The following is an 11865-nucleotide window of genomic DNA, read 5'->3' as shown; positions in this document are numbered from 1 at the left end:
AGCTGATTTATTCCCTCAGTAAACACTTTCCTGATGAGTTTCTGGTCTCAGTCGCTAGTTTCAAGTCTTCTTCAACACAGCATGATGTTCATTTAGTAAATTATGGTCCCGTTTAGAGGAACAGAGACCAGGAAGCAGGGGAGGCTTTAGGGCGGGATTATCTATGATTGACAAGTCGTTACCATGGCGACCTGTCAGTCAGGCCAGAATGACTCGTACCCACGGCGCTGCGTACATTTAACCATCACTTTCTCTGGTGAGTACATTTAGTTTAAAGCCTGTTGTTCGCTAGACAAAATTACCGGCCTATTAAAATGACGGATGCACCTGGCTAAGCAAGCTAGCTAGCTCCGCACACAGCCGTTAGCTGTCTCGTCCAAATATGGTCACGTCCGGTGCCGCTGGTTGAAAAAAAACAAACATGGCGGCGGGCTTTCGGCCAAACTCTTTAAAACGGCGGTCCACAAACCAACGGGTGACGTCACCGTGACTACGTCCACTTCTTATTTACAGTCTCTGGACTGAACACAGCCTCAGAGACCGACGGAGGCCAGTCTGATGACAGGGAATACAGTACAAGGTGATTTACAGCAGCTCCAACCAGGACCAACCAGGAGAGTCGACCCCCTGGTTCTAGTTTCTGAACCGATTCCTGAGACCAGAGCAAAGGAGCTGAACAGGCTGTTGGACGGTCAACACAAACAGGACTGTTTCTGCTGTTAGTGAAATCTCCTGCACTTCATCTCTGATTCATTTTATTTGCTTTAAATTCAGAGCTGTTTGATTTAACTTTATATTTATGTGGTTGAGTTTGTGCCTGCGGTGTCCTGGACGCCGCTTGTCACTCTGTCACAGTTTGATCTGCAAACACGCAGCAGCTTCCTCCATTTAGTGAAGTTGTTGCAGAAATAAAGAGTGAAAACGACACTTTTATCATCATTACTCAGATTCTTCCACTTATAAATCCACAGCAGCCGCGAGCGTTTGATGCATTTTTGCAGCTGTGAAGCAAAAATAAGTGCGAGTGGATGCAGAATCAAGATGAATGCTGAGCGCAGACGGACGGCGGCTGATGAAAACTCGGCGGGAGGCCACTCCATCTTAACATGGCCGTCCTGTGTCTTATGATATCTTATCATTAGTTTCCCTGACAGTGATGGAGCAGCCGCCGGCGCCCCCCCTCAGCGCCGCGAGCCGTGTATAAAAGTAACCTTCTTTCCATAATAATGGCCATTCGTCACTTCTTTAACTGTCAGAGGACGGCGGCCGCAAATAAAGTGGGATTTAACAAGGTGTGTGCAGAGCCAGGAGAGATTGGGTGGTGGGGGGAGTGGGGGGGGGTCGGACCTGAACTGTTAGTGAGACAATCTGCCAACATTACTGCTCTGATGTGTTCAGGGAACGTGGGACCAAAGTGCAGCGATGGAGCCAAATCGACCCTGTGGTTGTTAAATAAGATGGGGAGGAAGTGCGACCGATCCCTGAAGACGAGTCTGGGCTCTGCCGGGAGCCGCGGGGCGGGGGGCAAACTTTTTAAAACCAGGAGAAAACTCTGACTTTCACACTCCAGTCAGGTTCAGTCATGAAAGACCAACACGTTCCCATCGAGGGCGTCAAATACCGACGCACAAGGAACCCTCCAGCGTCCTCATGAAATGCCTTTTTAACAGTATTCAGATCTTTTACTTATGTAAGTAAGTACTAACACCAAACTGTAAAAGTACTCTGTTACAAGTAAAAGTACTGCATTGAAAATATACTTAAGTAGAAGTATAATCAGGAAAATGTACCCTCTGACTGAAGGCTAGTACATATCAGATCATTATTCCTCAAGCTCTCATGTAAAAGCAGGAATTTCCTGCTGTAGATTTTGAGCTTGAGCTCATTTTCAACTATTTTGTAAATTCCCCTGCTGATCACAGTAACCCAGAGCCCAAAGTGACGCCTTCACAATGCTTTGTGTTCTCTAACCAACAGTCCAAACCTCAACGTTATTATCAAACATTCAAAGTATTTAAATAATTAAATGTTTTCACGTGAAAAAATGACTTAATCAAATATCAAGCAATTTTTTTATCATCTTAAAACCGCTAAGGTTAGCCTTATTCGATCAACACATCTTTTTAGTGTGTCACTAAAGCCTCGTTCACACTACACGATTTTTAAGCCGATTTGCTGGTCGTAAACTCGGCGACTTCGGCCGCGATCTGGGGTAAATCGGCGGTCGATCGGCGGTCGCCAGTCTTTACGTGTGAAATACTCAACGATGCTTCAAAGCAGCTCCCCGACACATTTCATCGCCGACGTCTGCCAGATATCTAGCACGCCAAATATCTGGAGGAGTCGACCGACTCGACAGCTCAATATCGAGCTGGGACTGTTACTGAATGTGACACGGGAGTTAAAAGCGGCTGGAAACAGACTGGGAGTCATCGCAAAGTAAACGGAGACATGCACAGTACAGTAAAGTGTAGGCTATTTGAATAAAAATACCAAGTCAAAAACTCTCTCAGTAGCATCGTGTTTCTGCTTTGCATGACTTATAAGAGCCAATCGGAGAGCCAAATGTGTGTCATCGTTTCTAAAGTCCTCCGTTTTTGCCCGTCCGCACTAAAACGCCCTCTGGAGTTTTAAAACGCAAAACGGGGTCGGCAGCGTTTTCAAACTTCTCTGTCTTAGGTTTTTTTTTGGTTTTAGTCTAGACGGGAGGTGCAAACGCAGCAAAAGATACCGCAGTAGAGTGGACGGAGCCTGAGATGATCAGACGCCTCACATCTGTTACTCATTCAGTCAGTGTGCTCACCTCCAATTCAACATTCAAGGATTCTGTGTCAGATTATTGTTTCATGGAAAAACAGATGGACTTTGTATCTTTTGTGTGTAAAAATCTCACTTTGTAAAATAACTGAAGCTGTCAGATAAATGTAGTGAAGTAAAAAGTACAACAGCTTCCTCTGAGATGGAGCAGAAGGAGAAGTAAAATACAGATTCTTTACTTACTACCTCACTTTTAAAATACTCCATTACAAGTAAAAGAACTGCATTGAAAATGTTACTTAAGTAAAAATAAGTAAGTATAATCAGGAAAGTACTCAATGTCCTGTGACTGTTATACTATTTTAGTGACTCCTTCACAGTGTTTGTTTTGTCAGTCCAAACCTCAAAATGATTAAAAACACGTGAAAATAATGAAAAGGAAAAACTTCACATCAAATGTTTGTACATGAACAATGAGCTCACAGTTTCTACAGGATTATTAGACTGAAATGATCTGGCAAACAACTTTGATGGTTTAAGACATTTTTAATGTAAAAACATTTCATGGTTTACAGATGTGAAGATTTGCTGCTTTTCCTTTTAATTATTTTAATTTATTTGTAATAATTTTGAGCTGGTGTCACTTTGGGCTCTGGTGTAACTATTTTCAGAATATCTAAAATCAATTAATGGAAAAAAAGTAATCAGCAGGTTGATCCAGAATGAAAATAATCATTAGCTGGACGCTGAGAGTAGTTAACAGTTCAAATGAGCTCCAGCAATAAAATCCTGCTTCTACTTCTACAGACGACTCATGAACATGTTGACCGGCCGTCGCCAACGAGCTGCTGAAGAAAGTCATGTGACAAAAACCAACACAAATCCACGTTAGTGACGACGGCGCGGCTGTCACCTTTTGTTCATGTGAAACCTCTCAAGTTAAGTTTACATAAACGCATTAACCCAAACACACTGACTGCAGGTCTGAAACAGCTTCATGTTCACCCTGAGGTGTGTGTGTGTGTGTGTGTGTGTGTGTGTGATGGATGGACGGCTCTAAACGATGTGTTCGCTAACAGGAAGCGACACACTAATCTGCTCGTTTGTCGGCTTAACTGGAACGCCAATACTGTTATCGACTGAAATGTCAGCCACACACCGAGGCCTTCATGACCCCGCCATCTGTCTCACACACACACACACACACACACACACACACACACACACACACAGGACTCTCACCATGTTTATCTGGTTAGTCTTCTTTCATTTTCACTGCTTTACCCACAGGCGTGTCACTCAGTCCCTCCAGGATCTCGCGTGCCTTTTTCTTGTGGGAATAAGTGAAAACTGCAAAGGTAGATGTCTTTCTTTAGCTACGACCTACCGGAGGTTAACTCCGACTGTCGTTCGTTGTGAAAAGATGAATGAGCGTTTGTATACTTGCCAAACTGGTAGTCAATTAACCTAATCATTTACGTCCCGCTGGCTGCCATCACGTTAATTATCAACGCTGGCTGCAAACAGGTTTATTGTTGATCATGGAACGTTACAGTTTTATTTAGTTACAGTAGTTAATCAGCTGTCATTAATTGCATTGGACATTACATGGTTGTGCTCTGCAGTGTTGGGCAGTAACGCGTTACTGTAATATTACTTTTCCCAGTAACTAGTAATGTAACGGATTACTTTTCCAAAACAGTAATATTATTACAGTTACTAATCCAAGTAACGCTGCGTTACTGACGTGAATGCACGACTGCTTTCTAAAAACCACACTCCTGCTGCTGTTATGAATATGATATTAGTTAAAACGTCAGGAGAGACGCTTTGTTTGGGGGCGAAGGGGTTGTGAAAGCAGCGTTTCCCATAATTAGCCTATAATTTGGATAATTATCAGCACGGACCACCAGATCTACCGAGCGCCTATTTCACTCTTAAACGCTCCAAAAAATAGATCCGTGTGAACCAGAAAATGATTTGCAAATACAACCGACCGTAATCTTCCACCCCGCCGGACCTGCAATGTTAATCGTCCAAAACATAGTCGGAGTGGCGATCGGGAGTAACGGGATTAACTCGGTTGGCCGGTCGCTCTGTGGCCAATTTGAACAGCCCATTTCCTGAAAAACAAGAGCGAGATGCGCCACTAGCGGCGGAATCGGTAAGACAGAAGACAACAGGGAAAATTCAAGGAGCGTGTAGGTTTGGCTAACGTTAACCGGCTATTTAGCTAAATCTCTGCTTTTTATTGAAACAAATTCAACTTTTCATAAAGCCGACGCTCTCCTCACTGTCACTTTTTGTGAACAAATCAATCACAGCCTGGATGGAGCGGGATTTAAAAAAAAGCTTGATGTGCTGCAACAAACTTTCTAAACGTTGAACTCTGTGTTCTGCATAAACAGTTATGATTATTGACGAGTTAGTAGCCTGATCAAAATCAAGGTTGGAGACTCTCATGTAGCCTGGAGCATTTTTCTTGCACAAAGTTAATGAATAAAAAACAACCCCAGACTGAAACAGCTGTAATTTGAATTAATATTATAGCCTACTAGTGGTAAGTTATATACTATTATATGAAATTATATTGAATATAGTAACATAATGAATATATTATTATCAAACTTTTAGTGTACTATTAAATTAACAATATACTTTCAATTTAATGTTATACTAATCCAGTCATTTAGACCAGTTCCTCCTCCAGGTTGTGCCTGTGCTGCAGCGCCTACACTACTTATGTTATTCATCACTCAGTTTATTCTCTTCATCTTTGTTCCCTCCTGGCCTGTTTGAATTTTGTTGTATTTATCAAGTGGACGGTGAAAGTTATCACACATATCATTGCAGGAAAGCTCACATTATCTAGTTTAAACCAACTAAAACACAAAATTACACTGTGTTTCACAGGATTTGCTGTAATATTACGTACATAAACGTCATAGCTTATGTAAGACATTTGCTTTTCGCAGGAAATCTGACCTTCACATAGAAAACTGTTGGCCCGTACAGGCTGTTAGGCAACTGAGAAAGTTGGTGAATGCCTCAATTTGTAGGCGGCGTTACAACCTGATGACATACAGGCAATAAATATGTTATAAATATATTTAAATTCCTTTTAAAAACTCAAACAGGCTGTTCTTCCTGAGGAGGCTCAGGTCCTTCAGTGTGAGCACCAGGCTGCTACCAGTGTTGTGTACCAATGTTCTACCAGTCTGCAGTGGCCAATGTCATGTTCTTCGCTGTGGTGTGCTGGGGAGGGGGCATCGGTACTTGTGGCACCAACAAACTGGGCGAGCTGGTGAGGAAGGCCGGCTCAGTGGTGGGGATGGAAGCGGACAGTGTGGAGGCCGTGACTGAGAGGAGGATGAGCGGGAAGCTGAAAACCATCATGGATGACCCCTCTCCTCCTCTCTATGCTGAGCTGAGGCAGCTCAGGAGCTCCTTCAGCCACAGACTCATCCAGCCCCGAGCCTCAAAGCGCTTTGGAGGCTCATTTGTGCCGTCAGCCATCAGGCTCCACAACAGCTGATCACTCGATCACTCCTGTTGTTTCCTGTCTTACTTTAAAAGTGTTCTTCCTTGTGAGTCTTGTGCTGCTTTTACTTCCTGTCTCTATATGTGCATTGATTGTTTGCACCTGTTTCGTTCACCTGATCGTGATCACTTGAGCCTCGTCATCCCCACCTGTTAGTTGTTCACCACTGTCTTCACCAGTGTTTTGTGGTCTCTGGAATATACCATTTGTTGTCTGTCTGGATCTTTTCTTCTGGGATTACTCATCTGTTCATGGACGGATTTACTTTTCACTGTTTTTGCTGATAAATATCACAAGCGACACCTCGTCTGCGTCGGAGTCTCCATCTGGGCCCTAAACCCGTTTCCCGTGTCAGCACCATGGCTGAGCGTAACACATCGTCCAAACTTTCGGGGACCCGTGAAGACCTCTGCCACAGCCTTCGGTCCGTCCGCAGCCGGTGACTCTCTGACCAATCAGACGCTTCCTGTTTCTCAGATGTGTTGGCGTCTCAGCGGGGGTTATCGGCCTCTCTGGAGCGCTGCTTTAGATAAAGACAGATGAGTCTGAGTCTGATGACATGTCTGAGATCATGAGAGCACTCGCTCAAAACGACAGGCGTGACCGAGGCCGCTGCCGCCGCCGCCGCCATCATCATCGCACCCTGACCCTCTCATATTTACCTGAGAGCCAGTTAATTAAATAAAAAGCATCCAGACAGCTCTGACTGTTCTTTAATTCAGACTGACGTGCGTGTGTACAAATGTTTAAATACAGCCGAACCTGTTTATGTTCAGTAATTAGATAAAATAATAAAGGAAGAGATGCATAGGTGTCATTTACACTGAAGACATGTCCCCACCACTTTCTGAAATGGCTGATTTTGTCCCCACCACTTTTTTAAAGCATAATTTGTTAAAAAACTTTTCTTTTCGTTTTATAGCTTGCAGTTAAATAAAAAATGAAAATGCTTTTAGAAAGGTTTATTTGCACATGAAGAAACATACAATGCAATTAAAATATAAAAGAAACAAATGTGCATTGCCCAAAAAAGTAACACGCTGCTGATTATAAAATGACCCCAAAAATGTGCAGCACCAGTCTGTAACTTTAAAACCTTATTGACACAAGTTTTCTGTTCTCTCCCTGTGAACATGACAAAAGTTGAGGGAAGACTAAATCATGCCTGCATGTGTAACTTAAAGATCAGAAATGTATTTTGGCCCTAAACCGTAAAGCGCTTAATGAACCAACAGCAGGATTTGAAAACAAGTTGTCTGACAGACAGGAAGCCAGTGTAAAGACCTCACAACTGGAGTGATTTGACAACAATAACTTCAGTTTTATCTATGACACCCGTCCCCTGGTGAAGATGGTTATGTAAATCTGTGTGTCATCTGCATACCGTAAAACTTCAGAGTCCCAAACAGCCGCCTGCCTCATTTACTGGCTTGCTGTGGGAACACATTTTGACAAATAAACGTAGGTCTTCAAAAAAGCCTGGTCTGGTTTTTATAGTTAAGTTCTTTGGATGTATAAAACCTCTTAAACCCTGTGAGGTCGCCGCTTTAGCTGCTTCTAAGCTGCTTAGATTGTTAATACAAATATTAATGTTTAAACTTATGATCAATATGTCAGTGGGGACATGCTGCACATCGTTAGATCGGTTATATTCTCCACATTTCAGTCATTCAGTTCATTTAATGGAAACAACGAGCCCCAAAGTCTAATTCAAGTAGATTTACCGGGGTAACCTGCCTGGTAGGAAAGAGATGAGGGGAAAAACGTTACCTTTGAAGCGCTCGTTAAGTCTGAATGTGTCCGTTACTGATTGCTTATCTTCCTTTAGTCTGTAAGGGTCCACCAATCAAAAGAATCAAAACAGCTTTTCATAAACGTGAATCCAAGTTGTGAATCCTGTCATGTGAAGTCCATCGCTCTCTGTCTGCTAACTTCTGCCACACTTCTCTCATCCTGCACCCTGTTGTTGTTTTCCATACGTTGCTGCCTTCAAAATAAAAGCGCAAAAGCCGTCTGTTGGCGCTAGATCAAATGAATGACGTGTATTTGATATTACTGGATAATTTTTATACAAGTAATTAGGGCTGACCCCCCAATAGTTGAAGATTCGATGCTTCAATGGGCGGAGCCTGAATCGACTGTTAATCTCACAGTCAAAGCTTTGCAGCAAAACAAGGATCATGCCAATTTGGCGATATGGGGGTCTGATTTTACACAGAACTACCAGTTTTCTCCCAATAAGTTAATATACAGCCTGTTACAATATACATTTGAACGTTTAATGCTGTAAATAAACATGTAAAAGGAATAAAACTTTCAATAAATGTTTTTAAAAGTGCGTAAATGAATCCAAAATTGTAACCCTAACCCTGGGTTGTCAGTGCGCATGTGTAGGCGTAGCGTGTATGTGGTGGCGGAAGAGGAACACTTGCTGAAGAGACTGAGTCTCGGCTTCACTAGAGTTGTCCTTTTGGATAATTTATCACCGTTGATAAACCACACAAAGAATATTTTAGCGTTTTTAAATACCTGGCTACTTGAAATAGACCTGCGAGGAACTGCGACGTGCAAGTAGTCGGCAGCACGGTCCCAAATATAGGCAGTCAATTCAGTGATTTTAGCGAATAAAAGTCCGGGCTATTAATCACAGTTATACGGTAATTATGGCAACATATTTGTCGAGGTTCCAGAGACTTGCTGAAGCAGGTGAAGAGGAAGTTGCAGTAGTCTAAACGGGATGTTCTATTTCGTATAGATATTATTATTATATTTTGCCAGGTCTCACAGATATTTATACACAAGGTGAGACCGTGGCTGTGGCCCATCCCGATGGTGGGCGTGGACAGAAGTTCTTCAGTGCTGTGCATGCGTGCGAGGGATGACCCCCTAAGCGATATTCTTAGAGGGCTGCGCCTATACTGATAGAATCTGGAGTTAGATTCTGATGTTTGTTGGCTACTTGTGTACTTATACTGCTTGTTTACTTTAATATTAATGTAGTACCGGATGTAGCAGTGACGTTCTCTCTGAGGCAGAAGGTTTCAGACATCTTCCACCCCTGATTCTGTTTAAACGAGCAGAACTTATTGCTTTCAGCCTGTAACTTCTCATGAAACTGGAAGTCTAAGTTGAAAGTGATTTACCTTTGAGCTGAGCGATGATTGGATGTGCTGAACACTGACTGAGCAGTGACAGACGAGATTAATCCCTCAGACTGCAGAATCCAGCTCCGGCTGCTCTCTCATCAGTCTTTAGGGCCATTTAACTCCAAACAGAGAGCATTAACACAAGCCTCGCTGCCCCCCCGTGATTGATTGATCGCATCCATAAAGCACTTTGAGAGGAGGTCGCTTGTGTCATGTATGCAGCGCCGGTTATCTCAGCCTGTGCCGCGGAGTCGACACTTATTATGCAGACGAAAGCCGAGCGTAGCGTAAAAGAAAGTTAATATGTAATTTTCTGCGGTTTGTTAGCTGACCACAGATCAGTCCTTTAAACCTGAGAGAGAATATTGACAGATCCATCATGTCAGACTGATGCCTCCAGCCTGGAATCACATTACACTGAGTACATTAAAACTTCAGCAGTGCCGCTCACATAACCATCACAAACAATGTAAACTCACACAAACAATGTAAACTGAACACAAAAATATTCAACAACTAAGACCTAAACTGAATTAAGTTTCACTGACATGTGACTAACAGAAATTGAAAGATGTGTCCCTGAACAGAGGGAGGTCAGGATCTGGTGTGGCCTCCAGCTGGAGAAAGGACTGCAGCGTTAGTCCGACCATCACCCCTGGTGAGCTAGTCAAGAGCACTTTTTGCCCGTCCTGTCTGGTCCAGCGAAGGTGGGTTTGTGCCCAGAGGCTGCCGGTGATGCAGTCTGTTATGGACCTGCCTTACAACAGGCCTACAAGCCCTCAGCCCAGCCTCTCTCAGCCCGTTGCAGCCAGTCTGAGCACTGATGGAGGGGGGGGGTGCGCTCCTGGTGTGACTCGGGCAGTTGTTGTTGCCATCCTGTCCCGCAGTGGTGACGTTCTGATGATGTTGTTACACATGATCTGCCACTGCCAGGACGATCGGCTGTCTTTCCTGTCTCCCTGTAGCGCCGTCTCAGGCGTCTCACAGTTCGGACATTGCATTTTATTGCCTTGGCCACATCCTATGTCTAAGGCACGTTCATGCAGATGAGCAGGAACCCTGGGCGTCTTTCAGAGTCAGTCGAGAAGTCTCTTTAGTGTTCTGAGTTTTTATAACTGTGACCTAATTGGTTGCCTCCTGTACGCTGTTGGTGTCTTAACGACTGTTCCACAGGTGCATGCAAAAGCATGGAAAACATTGTTTACAACCTTTACAATAAAGTTTTGTAAAGTTATTTGGATGTTTACAGAATTATCTTTGAAATGCAGTGTCCTGAGACGTTTGTACAGACACAGAGTCAGATCACACTGGACCAATCAGAGCCGAGCTCAGAACCTCAGACTCTGCTAATATTCCATCCATCCATCGTCAACCGCTTATCCTGCGTACAGGAGCCAATCCCAGCTGCCTCTGCTAATATTAAGTTTCACTAATAGAAATATTCAGTACAGTAACTTTCAGTCAGCTGACTTGTGTGTGTGTGTGTGTGTGTGTGTGTGTGTGTGTGACTTCCATCCATCATGTTTTCATGTTTTAACTCTCCCAAGGTCGCTCAGCTGCAAATTTAATTATGTCTCAGCTCTTATTAACTGGCACATTTAAAAAAGTTGGATCGTGGTAATGAAATTTTTTTAGGACAGTTATCACACACACATATTCATACAGGCCACGCCCCCGTTGTCTTCAGGTTGAATGATCAAGATTATTATCCAATAATAACAGTAAAGAGTAAAAATACAATGATTGTCTTGATGGGGGCGCTGTGTTCACAGGTTTAATAAAGGCAGGAAACAGTCGACCTCACACATTGTGGGTGTTTTGCGGGCCGAAGGGAGTGCAGCGTTGCGTTTGGTGCAATTTGGACACACGACACATTCAGAATTAATAAACTTTAAATAAACTACAGTAGAGCTTGAGCCTCTCTGTGAGGCGACGGCGCTAACCACTGCACCACCGTGCTGCCCCTTGTTGAGCACGTAAAAAATATAAAACTCATTTCAGCGCAGCGTTTGGTTGTTATTAGTTTCTGTCTGCTCCCCCTGTGATCACTGGGCCCTGCCTGTCCTCTCCTTGTGTCTCGATCCTTAGTCCTATGTCTCCATGTTAGTGTAGTCCTGTTTGATCCGGTCTCTGTTCCCTGCCCCGGTTTTGTTCTGTTACGCAGTTGTTCCCTGTTTTCTGTTTTACTTTGGTAACTCTATCCTTGTGTGTACTTCCTGTTTTACTTTGTATTGTTCAGTTCTTATGTGTCCTTGTCTGGCTTTGTTTCCGGTTGTTTGATTACCTGATGTGTTCCAGCTGTGCTTCCCTCCCTGCTCGTTTGCCTGTGTGTTTAAGCCTTCAGTTCTGTTCAGTCTTTGCGACGTCTAATGTTGTGTGTCCAGCTGTGCCTCGCGCTGTGTATTTTTTAGGATTTACTTC

General features: G+C 43.5%; 1 long non-coding RNA gene across 1 annotated transcript in view; it reads left to right on the top strand.

The window, feature by feature from the left end:
* Positions 1–209: 209 nt before the first annotated feature.
* Positions 210–11865, top strand: part of LOC123959507 — a 19686-nt gene continuing 8030 nt past the window's right edge. The window contains exons 1-2 of the long non-coding RNA XR_006822319.1: positions 210–256; positions 3565–3681. This is a non-coding gene — a long non-coding RNA (uncharacterized LOC123959507). The remainder of the gene's footprint in view (positions 257–3564; positions 3682–11865) is intronic.

Source organism: Micropterus dolomieu, linkage group LG20, assembly GCF_021292245.1.
Source record: "Micropterus dolomieu isolate WLL.071019.BEF.003 ecotype Adirondacks linkage group LG20, ASM2129224v1, whole genome shotgun sequence".
Classification (NCBI taxonomy): Eukaryota; Metazoa; Chordata; class Actinopteri; order Centrarchiformes; family Centrarchidae; genus Micropterus; species Micropterus dolomieu.
This window is presented reverse-complemented; position numbering and strand designations above follow the sequence as displayed.